Source organism: Pistacia vera, unplaced genomic scaffold, assembly GCF_008641045.1.
Source record: "Pistacia vera cultivar Batoury unplaced genomic scaffold, PisVer_v2 Contig522, whole genome shotgun sequence".
Taxonomy (NCBI): Eukaryota; Viridiplantae; Streptophyta; class Magnoliopsida; order Sapindales; family Anacardiaceae; genus Pistacia; species Pistacia vera.
The window spans coordinates 231,309-251,689 of NW_022196360.1; positions in this window are offsets into that span (position 1 = coordinate 231,309).

Here is a 20,381-nt window from a genome sequence, read left to right on the forward strand (position 1 = left end):
CAGCTTTGAGTGGGATACAACAGGATCAACATGGGACTCTAACACTATATATTTTATATTTATGATGATGATTGCCTCAAGGATCAGATGGTCCAAACTGATTCACCTGACCCAAAGAATCAACATTTTTCCAATTTTCTGTTTTTATCATGATAAGAGTGGGCCAGCATTGAGTTGTTGATTGACGATGATTTATGAGATCTGTAGCATATTCCTCTCTTACTCGGAACTGCTCCTCCTCTTTCCCTCCACACAAAATTACAAAAATTTTGGCATACCAGTGGGCGTGCTATGCCCATACTATTTTTTTCAATTATTATTAATTTAGACTTTAATATATACGTATTTTAATGATTGATAGTAACACCTAACAACCTCTTTTTTGTGGGATAAGATCTCGTCTTCCTCCGGAGTCCACGGGCCTTTCTTGATGCCCACCTTGCTACAACACGGGGTTCTAGTACCAGAAGAAGGGTTTCTCATATTAACTGCTAATGAAATTTTCAAGCGTTGCTTTCTTTCAAGGGCTGGTTTGTGTGGGAGGTAAAGCTCGATGGAGGAATGAATTAATGAAGAAAGTAAAGATTAGGGTTCAAGGTCGGGGATGGAGAGAGTGCTTTTGCAGATGTGAAGAGGCAAAGATGAAGTGAAGTAGTAACTAGTAAACGACCATGATGCAGACACATCCACCCTTAGACCCTACACACAGTAGGAAGACTGCTCAAAGTTTACATTCTTTGGCATCATTTTGATATATTTTAGATAATTAAGTAGTATTATTTTTTCATTTATTTTTTAAATTTTATGAGAGCAAAAATAAAGATTATTTTATAGTAATATAAATCACATGTGGATAGCAGAAAAATAGCATTATAAGTCAAAAGAAAATGGGTCATTGTGCATTTACAAAACCCCTCCCACTTTATCACCTGAGCCATGGCAAAACTAAATTTATTGTTCTTAGTTGATTTCTATTTGATTTTAGCAAAAAATATATTATATCGATCACTACCATTCGATCTATAGACATTCACTCTACAAAAATCTTTTTACTCTAGTTCCTAGTAACTCATGAATACTAGATGAGAAAGTAAAGTAAATTTTTAATATTAATATAATATAAATATTGGGTGAGAAAATTGTATTTTGAAACTTTTTGGATGGAAGGGTGATTAAGGCAAACCTTAGGTTGGAAAAAGTTGCTCACTCTTTAATAGTACTGTATTTTGATTGCACGGGCGGCTGGCTGGTACTCTTTGACCTGTCCGGCTGTCCCCATATGAATGGTCTTTCCGTTTCCAAAAATTTTGAAGAAAAAAAATCTTCTCACTTCTAAATTTTGTAAACAATTTAGAGAAAATAAAAAATAAAAAGAAATTAATGTGAAATTGCCACGTCAGATAATAATTTACTTGGTTGGTAATGCTTGCCCATTTGCTTAAGTAATAAGTTTTGAATCAGAAGTTTACATCTTTTATTTTATGGATAATGTGCATTTGACCTTATCCATATAATGGGTCCCATTTCACCGGCCTACCAAATTATCTCTTCTGTTTAGGAATAATGTTTTTTTTTCTTTTTATTTTTCTTTTTTTACATTAAGTAAATATATGATTTAATTGATTGTTAATTGAAAAATATAATAATAACAAAAAAAAATCAGATAATATGAAATTAAAATTTATATGTATGATTTTAATAAACAGACCCTTGCTATCTCTTGCGGGTTCAAAACCCTGCGATCTGGGTTCTTTCATCTTCTTGGATGAACCTTCACGCCGCCAATCTGGGCATTCGCCAAAAAGCCTGGAAGCGCCCGGGACAGCTACCTCGTAGGTCATTGTGGCCTGGCAACTCATCGGCTACCCAAATCCGCAAAAAGTTGCCATTATTTCAAAGGGCCAAGCCGTGAGTTCCACCATGAAAGGCAAAAATCTTGAATCTCATTTATAGTCATCTTAATTTATTTTAATTCTCAAAATTTCAAGATTTTGTTTAAAGACATATTTAGTCGTAAAATCACGTTACTCGATCTAATTGCCCTTGATAAAAAGAGTAAATCACACATTCTCACCCAAGGTTTAGCGAAACCTTCAGTTGATACCCATGTGTGCATTTATTATAGATTTTGACCTTTAAATTAATACCGTTAGTGACTGTTGGAGGTGGTCAAAAATAGTGAGTGAGGTCGACAAGTGAAGGTATGAGTTTTGTAGAAGCGGTTGTGTGGAGTCCAACGGTGGTCTCGGATATGATTTTGGACTTTAGAATCGGTTGAAAAAGCCCAAAAATCGTCGACTTGGACGTTGCTAACGTGAGTCACTTTTTACTAAAATAAGCCTATCTTCTGCCAAAAAAACCATCAACACACTTTAGTTTGTTAACGTGTGACACACTAGTGAAAAATTGAGAATATATTAAAATAAAGGTTTTAATTAAACATTTACACAATTAAACCATACAACTATACTAGACTGGATAGTCAAAGGGTGAATATTAAAATATATCATTTTTTGATTTATTAAGGGTATAATAGGTAATTCACTGAATTTTGCAGTTAGACTTACCATTTAAATAAAACCTGTACATTTTAGGAAAATATGATTATTGAGTTGGTATGTCCAATCCCCTTTTTCTAAATTTTATGTGTTATTTAAGGACAAAACGCCCCTTTACCAATTAAGTTTACATATAAATATGAATATTTTACTTAATAGATTATATATAAATATCAATTTGATCCATAGAAAATATTAAAAATATACATTGCTCGAGTTTGCTCGTATGTTTTCCAAAAAAAATGAATTTTCAACTTGTTGATGCGTGATGTTGACACCAACCAAACGCACGTGTGAAATATTGAGTTGGCCCAGAAGACACACGTAGATGAGAGAGTGAGAATAAAAGCAATAAAGAACAATGTTTAAAGTGGTTTGGATGCTCAAGAAAACAAATCTTACATCCACTGATTTTGTATTAATAATAGTGATCAGGTCGCGTTCAATGAGCTGACTTACAAATGATTACACGAGAGAGAGAATGTTATTTTTCTTTAGAGAGATTACTTAATCCCCCAAATGAGATAGGGGCTCTCAATTTATAGTGGGATGGATTAAGGTTATGATTACTAAATTTGTGAGTTTGTGGGATTATCCGTGCAAATCCTTCTTTATGTCTCATTGCCCACCTTCTAGAGCAATTTACGCGATTTGGTGCGGGGATTAAACACGTGGAATCACTCTAACTCCTGGTTGGTCTGACGCACACCCACTGCCCTGACAGGAGCATACTGTTCATGTCATTGCGTGACGTGGCTGCTTCTGACTGGCTGCGCACCTACCTAAGCTCTGACTTTTTATGCTGACTGGGTTTTGCGTCAGCCCTACTTTTTCAGGCATAACACAACCCAATTTAAATTGATATATCCTTTTTTTTTCTTTTTTCTTTTTTTTCTATATTTATACACTAAACATATTTTCCACATTTCATATATCTTTTAACATTATATTTTTTTTCTTAAAATAATCAACCAAAAAACCATACTGTTCTACATTTTAATCTTAAATCAAAAGTTTTATATATATATAGAAACGACGGTATTTATGTGATTAAGTGTGAAAGACAGGTTACAATGAAGTATCCAAAAATCATAGAAGTCTTATATGGTGATTGTTTTTTGTCTGAAACTGGGTAAATCTGTCAAAATGCCAAAAATTCAAATACCCATTCTCAAAAAATCCAAGTACCTAGATGCAAAATCCAAATACCCAATAAAATTCTCCACCAAAACTGCGAAGTTTCAAGAAAAATCCAAGCCAAAACTGCAAGTTTCAAAAGAAGATCAAAGTACCCAAGCAAAAAATCAATCCAAAACTGCAAGCTTCAAGCAAGAATCCAAACGATCACGGGCTTGGTTGAGGCTGTCGTGGTAACCTTGAAAGGTGGCGATAGGTCTACTGGAGTGGGAGGGAAGATAGGGGCTGCTTTGTGATGGCAATTTGAAATCCAATAATGCTTCAATTCCACCCTTAACTTGCCGTAAATTCAAGATTAAAATGAAAGAAGTAAAAGAAATCAATTAATCACAAGCATTAAAGTTGTGGCTGTCTTCAAATAGATTCGTAAATAAGGGAGCTGTTGGGAGTGGGAGGGGAGGTTGGTGGGTTGGGCAAGGTAAGGGTAAAAAGCAAGGAGGTTGTGCAGGTTTGATTTTCCGCTAGACGTACAGGTAGACCTTTGCCCATGATTTAACTGGGGGTCACCACGGCGGGTTACTGTAGGATTAATCAAGTTATACGTTGTTGCGGATATCTAGTTTTAAAAAAAAAAAAAAAAAAAAATACCAATAGAAAAAGTGATTTGATTTTTTTAGGTTCTTAAATTTTCATGGTTTTTAGTAACTTTTACTTTTTAGTGTAAAGCAATTGAAAAGACAAACTCACCCCTAAGGAGCCATGAAATTTTTAACGGATTTGTAACGACGTTAGTTATAAGGGTGGTTAGTTATAAGGGTGCATTTGGTTCAAAGAATGTTACAATAACAGAAAGATAGATTACCTTGAAGATTATTGGGAATATTTAGGGAATTATGTTTGGTTGTTTGGAATAAATTTATAGGTATGTTATATCAATATATTTGATTGGGAGGAATAGATTTGTGGGTATGTTATTTAAATTAGTAAATTATTATTTAAATTATATATAACCCCCTACATTAAAAAACTTAGCAAAAATAACCCCATAATAAAACTTTGGAAAATCAACTAATGCATCCCCAACAACCTAGCCACTGCCGGCCACCGGCAACCCAACAGCACAAAGGCAGCCGGAAATGGCCTCCATGCGTCGCTTTGGCTATTTCTAGCCAAATATATGGCCAAGAATGGCTAGATCTGTCACGATCTGGCCATTTTCAGCCATCTGTATGGCCAAAAACGATCATGTTGGCGACTCCCAGCAGCGGCCAATAATGGTGGTAGTGGTGATCTACAATTTGTTTTAAGTATGAGGGCATTATTGTCTAAAAACTTAATTAAACAAGGGTAAATTGTAATGATTGATTAATGTAAATTGTTTTCAAAATAAGGGCATTATTGTCCAAAAATTTTATTAATAAGAGGTAAAATTGTAACAAAAATAAGATTACCAAATAATGTTAAAATACATAAGAAAATTGAGATAATTAAATTACCTCTTATATTACTAATAGTAACTACTATTGGTTTTAGAAGATTACCGGAATCTTATATTATAATTACTTGACAACTAAACATGGTAATCAAGTAATATAAGATGACAATACCTTAGTAATACAATATTACCTCCAACCAAACACACCCTAAGCGTGGTATCTTAATAATCTTCAAACCCATGAGGGTAATGTTTTATAATACCCCTAAAGTCAAAATCTAAGTTTGAGTTTCTAAAACCTTAGGGATGATAAGTGCATCCATTTTCTTATTACAACTCTTATAATATGTAGGAACCAGATGCAAGGTTCGTTAATCTTGGCGATGGTCAACAAATTTGCGGAAACTGTTTTTCAGTTTCTATAATGGATCATAAGAGTTTGAAGGATATTATATTTCAAATATTTGACAAATTAAGCCCTACCTAATCTCTTTGTAAGTCTCGAAATCCATTAACAAAATTAAAATGTTTTTTTGTTGATTTTTCAACTTTTTTTTTTTTAATGACTGGAATGTTCGAGTCAGTTTGTACATACATCAACTAATCTTCGAGGCCTATTAAACACTCTACAATCTCAATGTTTCAAGAGAAACCACAAATGTAATAGATGACTCTATGATGGTTTGAACCCAGAAAGTTAATAAAGAGAGTAAACTTCTTAACTGCTAGATCAACGCATGGGAGGTTTTTGTATTCTTTTTTAACTTCTCTCTCTCTTTAAAAAAATATAAAAAATAACTGGACTTGTGGAACTCAAACATGGGCCTGGCCTTAATGGGAGCTTACAATAAAACACAATTCAGAGTTGAGTGGGATAAAGCATATGGACTCTAAAGCAATATGTATTTATATTTGCCTGATGATGATTGTCTCAAAGACCCGATGGTCCAAGCTGATTCACCTGACCCAAAGAATAAACATTTTCCCAATTGGCCAAACAACATACTCCCACCCAAATTTTGCCCCAAAAAGTTTGGAAATGACAAGCTTTCTATTAGGTTCTGTTAGTAAATTCCGTCTGTTGAAAGACAACAATGAAGAAAAGACTATAGTGACGTTGAGAGTTTGATTTCATTTTTTTTTTTTACTAATTTTTGTCAATTCAACTCAGTCAATTATGTAAATAACCACCTACTTAAATTAAATTACGAGGATGCCATCAACTATTTATGGGTTAATGAAGTGACCAGTTTGTCCCTATCATTTTGTAATGAAGTTCTTCATGAGTTACAAAGAAACCAAAACTATGAATTCAATACAGCAGAATGTCTTAACAGTTAAGATATACAAAGAAAGCAGAAGCAATTTGCAAAATGCTTCTATTACCATCTCTTAATTGTTGCGTAAACAAACCTAAGACAGGCTAAACCACCCAAAACAATGCCCACATATCAGGCCATTCTCAAATCAAATCTTAAACAGGCACCAACTCTAATTTCTTTTGAAAACAGTTTACTTCCTGAATGCTGCAATCCCTGAAGCCGAAGGCCATAATATCTGAAAGAGGTAGATGAGATGCTTCAAGTGTGATGCCCAACTGATAGTGCCAATTAAATTTGACGTCAACCTAGTTAGTACTATACATCAAACCTGGAAAAAGGAAGCACATGTAACAAGACACTCAACAGAATAAATTGCCAAAACAAACTCAATAATATCAGAGAAACAATAATTTAAGCTAACATAAGAAGTTATTCTTTTTGAAGACAATGGTAATGAAGAGAAACGAAATCAACATTACCAGAAATAGAACAATGCTTAGACTAAAATCCAAACACCAAATCTATCCATCAGATTTCCCCTTTAAGATCAAGCAGCCCTTTCTCCTTCATGCGGAAACGACCAGAATCTAATCCATGGTCTCATCGCTAAATAAATAGCCACAGAATGGTAGGTCCATCTGTCTATTTATTTTCCTAAATAGAAGTATATATTATTATTAGTTGTTCTCTCCTTTGGGAATTGAGAACGATTGGTTGGTGAAGTTGAAGTATTTGACCAAACACTAAACCATGTGACACTAATCTAACACCCTCTTTTGCTCTTACTATTTGAACTATAGACACCATCCAATATTCTTTTTTTCTTTTCTTCCTCATTCATTCAGTTTCTTTGATCCTCAGTTGTCTTTTTTTTTCTTTCCTCTTCTTTCTCAGTGACTTTCATTCATTCATTTATTTTGTTCCTCTTGCGTCGATCGAATATTTGAATGGAATGGAACGAGAAAGGGAATATCGGTGGAGGTTGGCTGTAGAATTTTGCCTGCTACAGATGACATTAAAGTTTCCAGGTTGGTCATCGACTGGTCTTCTTCTTGTTTTCCTTGTAGCCATTAACATTCATGCTGAAAACACTCTCCTTTATGTGTCTTTTTCTCTTTGTTTAAATATCATCAATTAATGGGATAACTTATGTTGTTTACTTGTGATATACATTAATACATATATATGCTGCTTACCATGCAAAAAACTTATGTCATCTAGCTCCTTCATGTTGTTTCCTGTACCTTGAGAGGCAGAAACTCTGATTAATTAATAAAAAAGAAGAAGGTTGTCCCTTCTTCTTTTTGATTAATTATTTTCGAAAACATCCTAAGCTAGCCCTTTGGCATGCATAGATAGAAAAATGAAGAGTAAAATTAAAGCCAGAAATGGAGGGAATCAGAAAAATTAAAATAATGTTTCATATATATACATGGAGAAGTAAACGTGCTGAGAGGATTTTAATTAATCACGGTAAGACAAGGTAGTAAGGCCAAAAATCGTCTTTAGCCCAAATAGGAGAACGGGACTGAATGAGGAAGAGACCAGGCCCAATCTCGATGCGGCCCTATCCGGATTAGGCCCATTTGATACGAGATACAGTCGGCCCAAACCATCGGGTCCGGGCCTCCAAATCTCAGTTCACTTCCTAGACCTATGAGCAAGTCTAGAGCCCACGGCACTCACATATCACTTTCCTATTCCAGATGAGTCTCACATTCGAGGTCACCTTCATGTTCAGGTCACTTTCCTACTTGAGGTTACTTTTCTGTTCGGGATCACCTTCCTATTCGAACACTGTTAAGACAGCTCACCACCGCCCTAATTCCTCTAGGGTTTATATCAAAGTCACACCAGGACTCCTACTCCCACCAGGACTGGGAGACCAGACAGTCACTATATAAGCAGAGGCCAACCCTCTCACAAGGGAGATTATATTACATTACACCTTCACACCCGAAGCTCCTACTTAAGAGCTTCATATCATTGCCGTAGTCACAGTCCCCGACTAGACTTTCGGTAACGTCTCTACTCCCTAGCCCTCACTATACTAGCCTCTTTCAGCCTTGCTGACTTGAGCGTTGGAGTGCCTATGGCAAACACCCATCCGGTGTTTTTCGTTCGTTTTACGTTTGTTTCTCTACGTGTGCAGGTGCAGCGGATTGCTAGTGACCTCAACCTCACAGGATCAGACCCTCCTTCCGTACAGGTAGATTTTTACGTCTACACAAGGAAAATAATTATTAATTAAATTTGGTAAGCTTTGTTTTATTCAGGTGAAGCAGGCTATAACTTTTATTCTGTAAAAAATTGACTTAAAACTTAACATGAGTCATGAAAGTAATTTTAAGAAATAAAATTTTTATTTTCAATTAATTGTTTATACATAAAATTATTAAATTTCTTTAAAGAGATTTATATTATATAGTATTGTATCCCAACTACCCTGGATTCTGATTCAGGAATATTCCGAAAACTGAATTACCATTATAATAAAACAATTACAATTATTTATGTATTTATTTTGGTATTACATGAGAAAAAGAGAGGCCACACAATATTATTAAGGTCAAATACGTTGTCGCTTTAGTGCATGTCAACATTATTATTATATCATCAGCCATTCATGCTTCTTTTATTTTATTTTATTTGAGTTATTTTAACATATATATATATATATATATATTCATGAGCAGTGAAGAGTTGGTCTAGAAAGTAGAAAATATATTGATGAGCGATGGATATTTATTTGCATGTGAATAATGAAGATTAGGTAAACCAGTTTCTCTTTCACGTCCATGAAGATTAGGTGAAGTCTTCCCAATTCTTTTTTTCTTTTTATATATATTTTCCTTTCTTAGGTTTCTCACATTGATTATTTATATGCATGGAATTAATTAAGAGTTAGTTTGAGATTGTTGTAGTTATAAATTTAATTAGTTTTTACTTAGCTTTCAAAATAATTTCGAATATGTTTGGCAAAACATATTTTTTTTTAAATTGCTTTACTAGGTATAATGACAAAAAATAATATAATTTATTTTTTAAAAATATCGGATAATTATAAAATTGTACAATGGTTTAATAAATATTAAAAAGAATTTATATTAAATAAGATATTATTTAGAAAAAAATCAACTAGAGTCTGTCGATGGTGGTAGGTCAATGACAGCAGTCGAGTTCAGGCAATCACAATTTGTTCCTTACAATCCATCCAATTAGAACCGACGTGAGCTGATATGTCAAAATCCAGTGAACTTTATCAATCAGCCGAATTACTATCTTTAATTTTGTTCGTAGAGCATATTTTCTTTATTATTCCAATTTCCTTTTATCAAAATGATTCTACCCGCATGTATCGTTACTTAATAATCATATGTATGTATTTACAGATTTAGTGGATCAAATATCATTTTCTTCATGTGTATAAAATTGAGATGGGACTGAAGACGTCTGTCAAAGGCACCTTCACAATATCAGGTATGAAAAATCATTATTTTATTTTATTTGCATTTTATAGGTATGATATTTTGTATTATTGTATTCACATTAATCGCATTTACAATAAAATATACGTGTAAAAAATTGAACTCTAAAAGTTTATAAATAATAATCTTTTGAAAAATTTCTTTGCTTTTTTATTTTATATATTTTTTAAAGTTATATTTTCATTTATTTTATATCATTTCAATGATATTTAATTATAGTTCTCATAAAATTTATGTAAAGACGTTCTTATTAAAGAATTATTCAAGTGTTATAATATATAACATGTCTAATACTATACACAAAACCAATTAACCAAATCGAAAGAGAAGATTAATATTAATATTTGTAGTGTCTAATGCTATACACAAAACTCATTAACCGAACAAACCAATTAACCAAACCATGCATACCTAGCAAGGTTTTCATCTTCTCTTAAATGTATTTTTTGTTTAATTGGTTAGTTGAGAAATTCTAAGAAGAAATGAAAATGGTAGTATATTATAAAAATAATTAAAATCTAAAGTAAATCAAAGGTGTGTAGCTCTCTTGGATGTTGTATTTCAAATTTATTTTCTATTTATAAATTCCCAAAAGAAATTGAAAATGCTTGTAGTATATATACTGAGATTTTAAAAACAGAATTGGACAAACTAAATTCTTATATAATTAATATGCATGTTTTGTATAATTTGGTCTGTCGTCTCTTACTTCCCTGGGGTTTAAAGAAATGTCAGGAAAACCTCAGAGGTATTAGAAATCATCTATTACCTCCCCTCATAGTTCATAATTTTGATTGTTATATTTTACGTTCATAGGGAGGTAAGTGATGATTTTGTCAAATCTGAGAAGAGGGTATCGATGATTTCTTATATCTTAGGAAATGTTGGAGATAATAACTAAAATTATTTATGTTATGCTTACAAAATAAAGGCTGGCGTTAGCCTACATTAATAGGGACCAATCAAAGTTTATGAAGGCTTTGCACCGCCTAGGAGTTGTCACGTTGCTCCATGATAGAAAGAATATGGTTGTCACCAACTTGGCAGATTCAGGTTTTGTCTATGAGTGATTAAGGGCTGCACACTTGTCCAAACCCCAGGTAATTTGAGGATATTTCTTAAGTTATCAGCCAATGGGAGGCAAGGAAGGACTTGCACGGCACCTACCCACTTGCAGATTTGTAATCATCACCTTGAATTCCTCTACTATAAATAGAGGACTCCCTTTCTCATTTTCAGGATTCTGATCCTAAACCCTCATTCTTATTGTAATCTTTATTTTCAAAGCAAAAATAACCCATGAGAAAGAGACTGACTTCATATTCTCTTTGAATACTCAATTATTGTACATCTGCTCACTATTCGCTATACACGACCTCTTGTAATCTCTCATGTATAAAAGAAACAATGGACATAAGATTCGCTTTCGGCATACAAACCACTTTAAAAATCATATCTGTCATTTATTATTCAATCTTTGTATCTGATCATAATTATTTACATGTAATTTCTAAGAACAACTTAGCACTTTGCACATGCGAGTCGTTGGTGTCAAAATCAAGTATCAACAGTTTGGCCCTAGAAGGAGGGGCATGATTCACATCAGCTCTCCATGTTTTTCCAGCAAGCCTAAAAATCTTCACGTTATCAGATGTGAAAATCTGAGCCTAAAAAGTCTGAATCTGGCAATGTGATAAACATGAGTTGTAGCGCTTTGACTTAGCTTTCCGATGGTACAAGAATCATCCAAATTCGAGGTCTACAACTCAAGTTATTATCAAAATACTGAAACTTATTCTAGATCAAAGCTCTCAGATCGCAGATCACACGCATCAGAGCTCTTAGATCGTATGGCTAGATCACAGATCGTATGCATCAGAGCTCTTAGATCGTGTGACCATATCGCAGATCGCACGCATCAGAGCTCTTAGATCGCGTGGCCAGATTATAGATCCTACACATCAGAGCTCTCAGACCGCGTGGTCAGATCGCAGATCACACGTATCAGAGCTCTTAGATCGTGCTTCCGAGCACTTAGATTAGGCATTCAAGATCGTACAGATCATGCATTCAGATCATTTAGATCGCGCTTTCAAGTACCCAGATTGTACTTCTGGGCGCTTAGATCGCTAATCTCGAGTTTTCTAATCAAGTTTCGCATTTTTTGATCGAACTCATTGTGTTCTCAAATCAAGCTTCGCACTTTCTTATCAAACTCTTTGTGCTATATGCTTTCTATGTCAGGAAACATCCATGTACGCAGCAGAAAACAAAAACATAATACAAGGCTCATTCCCATAGAGCCAAGATCAAAGGTATAATTTTACAGTTTACATTTAAAGTAGAAATCTACAGAAAAATTAATCATGAGTTTAAAAAACTTACGCACGTTTGGAGGCTCCTCCAAATTTGTCTTTGAACGTTTTGCTACCGACCCAAGTGTAGGATCGAAACGACGTAGTCCACACGAAGACAATCACAAAGAACTAAGGAAGGATTTGCCAGGTCCTCCTTAGCTTTAAGATCAAAGAAGAAAAATCAAATAGATTGATTTTAGGCAAAAATGAATTCTGTCGTGGTAGAGAATTTGGGGCTGCTATGTTTTTGTTTTCAAAGAGAAAAAGTGAACAGTGAATTCATTGAAAAATTTTACAAATAACTTTTTTCTTTTATATTGAAAACTTAGTGGAATAGGCTTAGGCTCCAACCCAAACACCCCATATTACCAAACACTCCCAATTAGATATTTATTTTTATTTCATCATTATCTCAATTAAAATCAATCAATATATATTTAATCTATATATATAAACATTTAACAATAATGATGATTTAATTAAATATATGCGAACACATATTTAAACGTAATTTCACTTATTTAATTTTTCTAATAAATTAAATAAAGGCTACAACCTCAGCAAATTTAATTGGACTGTGAAATTACCAAAATGTCTTCTTTCTTCCTGAGTCTTAAATTATCTTCTATGTGTGTGACTCATAGGCTCCTCATCATACCGGTAGTGTATAGTATCGCGATTAACACCAATTAATCGTCTCACTAATACACAGACCAAGATTGGCCCCTAGCAAGGCATCATGGCCACCCGATAGATTCGGATTCAACAAAGTAGCTACCTGTTAACGATATGGTTACCGTACAATTCAATCATTTCATCATACGTTATCTCGACGAGACGAAGGCATATAAATAGTGTCAATCTTCGGTTACTCTCGATATTATGTATTCAGTTTCTAGACTAATGACCTCTATTATAATCTGGATAGAGCAACAACTCAATCCCACTGTGGCCACAGTTTTAGTGTCATTGCCATATACTGAATTGCGCCGTGAGATAACTTCTCCCGTACCCAGGAGTGATGAATCATCTGTCTATCCACAATAGTCTTGATACACTCATGCTTTGAATAGAACTGCCTTAGGCAAGTGACAAACTACACCAATCGATGCACAAGGCGCTCTGGTGATCTCAAGTCTAAGGATCATATGCACCACCATTCTTTAGAGGATTTGTTCCATAGACACTAGGGTTACCATCCATATGGAATCATCTAGTGGGTCTGTCCAGTGAACTTGTTGTAGTGTATTCGCCTATAGTAAGCACCCATATGTTGCACCAGGTTGTCACCAAACAACCTCGACAAGTGAGATCAGTCACTGCCTTTCGACAGGGTCGTTCAACACTATGATAGCCTTACCGTATTATCTGTGCCCTTACTTCAGAATAATACTGGGCTTACGGATGTTTCTAGAATGGTCACCATATATGCTCATAGGGTTCTCACTATCAAGATTTGAAACACTTGATACCCTTGTCACGGTTCTACCATTCTAAAGACATATATCAATATATTGCAATAATAATAATTTACTCGATATAGAATGAAATGTCTTTTATTATTGATTAATGAACATTATTACAAAGAGTCAATTCTACAATAATTGATTGGCTCTAGAGCATCTACTCTAACAATTTCCACTTGTACTATAGCCAATCATTCATGTATTTAATACCAAATGATCTCAAGTGCCTTTCATACTTCTGCTGCGACAGAGGCTTTGTCAGTGGATCTGCGAGATTGTCGTCAGTATGCACTTTACTTATCTGCATGTCTTTCCTCTCAACTATCTCTCTGATGAGATGGAATCGTCTGAGTATGTGTCTGGACTTCTGATGAGACCGTGGTTCCCTGGCTTGAGCAATTGCTCTATTGTTATCACAATAGATGTCTATAGGATCAACAATCGTGGAAACCACACCAAGTTCAGTAATGAACTTCTTAATCCAGACTGCCTCCTTGGCCACATCTGACAATGCAATATACTAGCCTCCATTGTAGAATCCGTTACAGTGCTTTGCTTGGAGCTCTTCCAGCTCACTGCACCACCATTGAGACAAAATACAAACCCTTATTGCGATCGATAACCATCTTTGTCCGTTTGGAAACTAGCATCATTGTATCCTCTTACAGTGGGCTCATCTTCCCCTCCATAAACCAAGAACATATCCTTAGTTCTCTTTAGGTACTTAAGAATATTCTTGACAGCCATCCAGTGACGCTCACCTAGATCCGATTGATATCTACTACAAGTGCTCAAAGCACATGAGACATCAATCCGAGTACATAGCATGGCATACATGATGGATCAAATTGTTGATGCATATAGGATCCTCTTCATCCTATCTCTCTCATCTTGTGTTCTAGGACACAATTTCTTAGATAGATAAACATCATGTGACATTGGAAGAAATCCCTTCTTGGATTCTTCCATACTAAATCTTTTCAGTACTTTGTCAATATATGCACTCTGACTTAGGCCAAGCAACCTATGCGATCTATCACGATAGATCTTTATACCAAGGATGTAGGCTGATTCCCCTAATCCTTCATAGAGAAGCACTTGGATAACCAAGTCTTTACAGACTGCAAGTTCGGTATATCATTCCCAATCAGAAGTATGTCATCGACATACAACACTAGGAATATTACTGCACTCCCACTCACTTTTTTGTAAACACATGGCTCATCTTCATTCTTAATAAAACCGAATTCTTTTGCGGCTTCATCAAAACGAATTTTCCAGCTCCTTGAAGCTTGCTTGAGTCCATAAATGGATCTCTGCAACTTGCATACCCTATTAGCTTGTCCATCAAGAACATAACCATCAGGTTGTGTCATATACACATCCTCCACAAGGTTTTCGTTCAGGAAAGCTATTTTGACATCCATTTGCCAAATCTCATAGTCATGATATGCAGCAATCGCAAGTATAATCCAGATGAATTTAATCATGGCAACTGGCGAAAAGTTTTTTCATAGTCAATGCCATGAATTTGTTTGAAACCTTTGACAACCAGTCGTGCTTTATAAGTATGCACATTGTCATCTATGTTAGTCTTCTTCTTGAAGACACATTTACACCCTATGGGTTTTACCCCTTCAAGTGGTTCCACCAGAGACCACACTTGGTTCTGGTACATGGAGTCCATCTCATATTTCATGGCTTCAAGCCATTTTGGGTTCATCGTCTTGGTAGACTAGTACGTCACCATGTTGATTCACGAGACAACCGTATCTCTCGAGCTCATGGCATACTCTCCCAAATCTACGTAGTTCCTGTGCTACCTGAGGTGGTTCACTTTGATCCACAAGCTGTGAAGTAACCTCCTCTTGATGTTCAACCATTTCCTGTGGCACATCATCCCGTCCTTCGTTTAGTATATCTTGTGGTTCTAGAACTTCATCGAGTTCTACTTTTCTCCCACTAGTATTTCTTAGAAAATATTCCTTTTCTAGGAAGATACCAGATCGAGCAACAAAAATTTTACACTCTTGTGGGTGGTAGAAATAGTATCATTTGGTCTCTTTCGGATACCCCACAAATATACATTTATAGGATTTTGGGCCCAGCTTATTCGAAGTCAATTTTTTAACATAAACTTCACAATCCCAAATCCTTAGATAAGACAAGTTAGACTTTCGCCCACTCCATAGCTCATATAGAGTCTTATCTACAACTTTGACGGCACACGGTTCAAAACGTGAGTCACAGTCTCTAGGGCATAACCCCAGAACGATGCAGCTAAATCACTAAAACTCATTATGGACCTAACCATGTCAAGTAAGGTCTTGTTCCTCATTTTAGACACTCCATTGTGTTGGGTGTATAAGGAGGGGTGAGTTGTGATACTATCCCACATTCCTTCAGGTACTCTGAAAACCTTGAGCTTAAGTATTCACCTCCTCGATCCACCGAAGAGCTTTAATACTTTTGCCCAACATATTCTGTACTTCATTCCTGAATTCCTTGAATTTATCAAAGACTTCAGAGTTATGTCTCATAAGGTAGACATAACCATATCTACTGAAATCATCAGTAAATGTGATAAAGTAAGAATATCCACCTTTGGCCTCAACTGTCAATGGACCACATACATCACTATGGATGATGCCAAACAGCTCAGTAGCCCTTTCACCTTGTCCTATGAAATGAGAATTGGTCATCTTGCCTAACAGGCATGACTCGCATACCTCAAATGACTGAAAGTCAAAAGTGTCCAATACTCCATCCCTTTGAAGTTTTGTAATGTTTGTCTTATTAACATGACACAATCTACAGTGCCAGAGATATGTCTGGTTTTTATCGTTATGTTTAGCTTTCTTGGTTTCAATATTGAGAATATCTTTATTGTTTAAATCAAGAACATATAATCCATTATATAACCTTGCAATTCCAAATAGAATACCATTCAAACTAAAGGACAACAATCCATTAGATATCTCAAAATGATACCCCATATTATCCAAAACGGATACTGAAATAATATTTCTAGAAATAGAAGGTACGTGATAACAGTTATGTAGTTCCAACAATAAGCCCGTAGGCAAAGATAAACAATAAGTCCCTACAGCTAATGCAGCCACATGTGCTCCATTTCCAACTCGTAGGTCCACCTCTCCCTTGGCGAGCACTCTACTCTGCCTTAGTCCCTGCACATCAGTACAAATGTGAGTACCACATCCTGTGTCCATGACCCAAGATGTTGAGGGAGAGAAGTTAATCTCAATCATGAAAGTACCTGAAGTCGTAGCCTCTGACTTCTTCTTACTTGCGAGGAAAGCCTTGCAGTGTTTCCTCCAGTGGCCAGGCTTGCCACAAAAGAAGCAGACTACCTTGCCCTTTCCTATGCCACTCTCAGGCCCAAGAGCAACCTGTCCTTTGGGCTTAGGCTTGGGTTTGGCCTTGGCCTTACCCTTGCCGTTACCCTTTGCTTTACTGGCAGCAACCAGTAAAACAGGCTTGGACTTTTTCAAGTCCTGCTCAGCAGACCTCAGCATGTTCAAAAGTTCTAACAGGGTTTTCTCCATCATGTTCATATTGAAATTCATTATGAACAGAGCATAAGAGTCAAGCAAGGATTGCAGAATTAAATCCATTTATAATTCTGCATCTAAGCCACATCCCAAAGTCTTAAGCCTCTTTATGTGCTCAATCATCTTGAGCACATGAGGACCAACTTCGGCTCCCTTAGTCAGACGACTCCCAAACAGTGCTTTCGACATCTTGTACCTCTCATGTCGAGCATTTGTTTCGAAAAGCTCCTTGAGATGTAGAATAATGGAAGAAGCGTCCATATTCTCATGCTACTTTTACAGCATATGTGTCATCGATGCTAACATCAAGCATTGAACGCTATCAGCATCATCAAGGAACTTTTGATAAGTATCCTTAGCTTCCTGAGCGGCATCAGGATCGGGCTCAGCCATGTATGACTTTTCAAGGAAATACAATTTCTTTTCTGACTTGAGTATAATCTGAAGATTACGATACCAGTCTGAAAAATTTGATCCATCTAACCTGTTTTCTTTTTCGATTATCGGTTGCAAGTTCATAATGCTTATTTTGGTGAATCTACAATTGCAGAAAAATAAAGTTATTATAAAGTTCATTATTATTTAATATGGTCTTTTATTAAACGATGCTCCCACTATTTTACTCAAGTCAATAGCCCTCACTATTAACTCGGGAAAGCCTGTTGACTTTCCTAGTGGACCGAGATCCCATCCTGCCCATTTCAAACCTTAACTTTGGCGAACAAGCAAAAATGAGTTGATTAGGTAGGCCAACAAACTTAATCTACACCAATTTATAGCTCCTACTATCAACCTCAAATGTGAAAAAGCCAACAAGCCAATCACACAATCCAATGGCTCCAACCATTGTCCTTAAGTGTGATTCTCAGTATCAGTAAAGTGGACACTACATGTCACCACGTACACATAATATGTGTACTGCTCTACTATGCCTATGACGCGTTTATCAACCTTCGTTTTAGCGAACAAGCAAAACCGTCATTTTAAGTCGACCCATCACTATTAAGAAAAACTTCAATGAATTTTAACCTCCCACTGGTATAAGTGTACCCTTCGCTTTGGCGAACAAGGTTTTGACGAACAGTGGTTTGATTAAAACCATGGTGATGGAAGGCTTACGTGACTTAATATACTTTAATTGAGGGTTTGTTATTTTAATGTCTCACCAGATTATTATCTTGGTTAGAATGACATTGTTTGGCATGTTATTCAACATTCAATCTTAGCATACATTCTAAACACAATATTAAAACGTGCCGGTACATGGCCCAACTAAAACCGATTTCCTTAAGCCTAGAGGAATCGGTGGGTCACTAGGGGTCCTGTAATAAACATCTTGAGTCTTCAAGTATGGTTGCCTCGTCCTTTGCTTCGTCTTCAAGTACATTACAAAAATATCATTCTAAATTTATAATAAAATAATTATATAAATTCTTTACATCAATAAATTTAGAAATCTCGATTTACATTCTAGGGGAATGAGATGAGAAGAGAATGAACATTGAGAAGAGGAGAAAGGCAGGACACGCAGGCCCTATTTAATAAATTATACAACCATACATACCCAAAAATTATTTTAAAACATTCACCATAGGTCTAAGGCTCATGTACCGGGCACCATGCAATATACAAACAAGTACATAGCATACATTTCAAAAACAATCAATTTTTGAAATTGGTGGGTTAATTACATTTACCCCCTGACAATTTGCAAAACTGTAATTTGGTCCAAAAGTTTTGAAACTTTACAATCTAGCCCTTGTGCACTCGAAAGTGCCCTCGCTGCGGCGATGAGTTAGATCGCCGCAGCATGCGTTGGTTATGCTGACGTCCACGCTCTAAGGAAGATCATCGTGGCGAGCGCTGGTTTCGTCACTAGCGTGAGCGTGAATAACGCTCACTGCGGTGATGGGTTATATCGCCGCGACGAGCATACACAGATCTGTAGCTCTGGATCTGTTCATACAGTAACCATATACACTCCAAACAGATTTTCAATCAATTATACACACTGATTTCAACAAAAATCCATCAACCATTATTCCAAACTTGCAGATCATCAACAAATTAAAATTAATCGATTAATAGATTTCTTAAAACATGCTTTTAAGGCAAATTTTAGACAGATTCTATAAGGCAACATAATATCATCAAATACATGTTATCAACCATCCACATAAAAACTGTAAAATTTGGTACTCTAGGCTCTGATACCACTGTTAGGAAACGTCCATGTACACAGCGAAAAACAAAAACATAATACAAGGATCGGTCCCATAGAGCCAAGATCAAAGGTATAATTTTACAGTTTACATTTAAAGTAGAAATCTACAGAAAAATTAATCATGAGTTTAGAAAACTTAAGCACGTTTGGAGGCTCTTCCAAATTTGTCTTTGAACGTTTTGCTACCGACCCAAGTGTAGGATCGAACCGACGTAGTCCACACGAAGACAATCACAAAGAACTAAGGAAGGATTTGCTAGATCCTCCTTAGCTTTAAGATCAAAGAAGAAAAATCAAATAGATTGATTTTAGGCAAAAATGAATTATGTCGTGGGAGAGAATTTGGGGCTGCTATGTTTTTGTTTTCAAAGAGAAAAAGTGAGCAACGAATTCATTGAAAATTTTTACAAATAACCTTTTTATTTTATATTGAAAACTTAGTTGCCCTATTCTCATATGAAATAGGCTGGGCTCCAACCCAAACACTTCATGTTTCCAAACACCCCCTAATTAGATATTTATTTTAATTCATCATTATCTTCAATTAAAATAAATTAATATTTATTTAATATATATATATATTAACATTTAACAATAATGATGATTTAATTAAATATATGCGAACACATAATTAAACGTAATTTCACTTATTTAATTTTTCTAATAAATTAAATGAAGGCTACAATCTCAGCAAATTTAATTACACTGTAAAATTACCAAAATACCCTTTCGCCTTAAAAGACAAAAACGCCCTTCTTTCTTCCTGAATCTTAAATTATCTTCCATGTGTGTGATCCATAGGCTCTTCATCATACCGGTAGT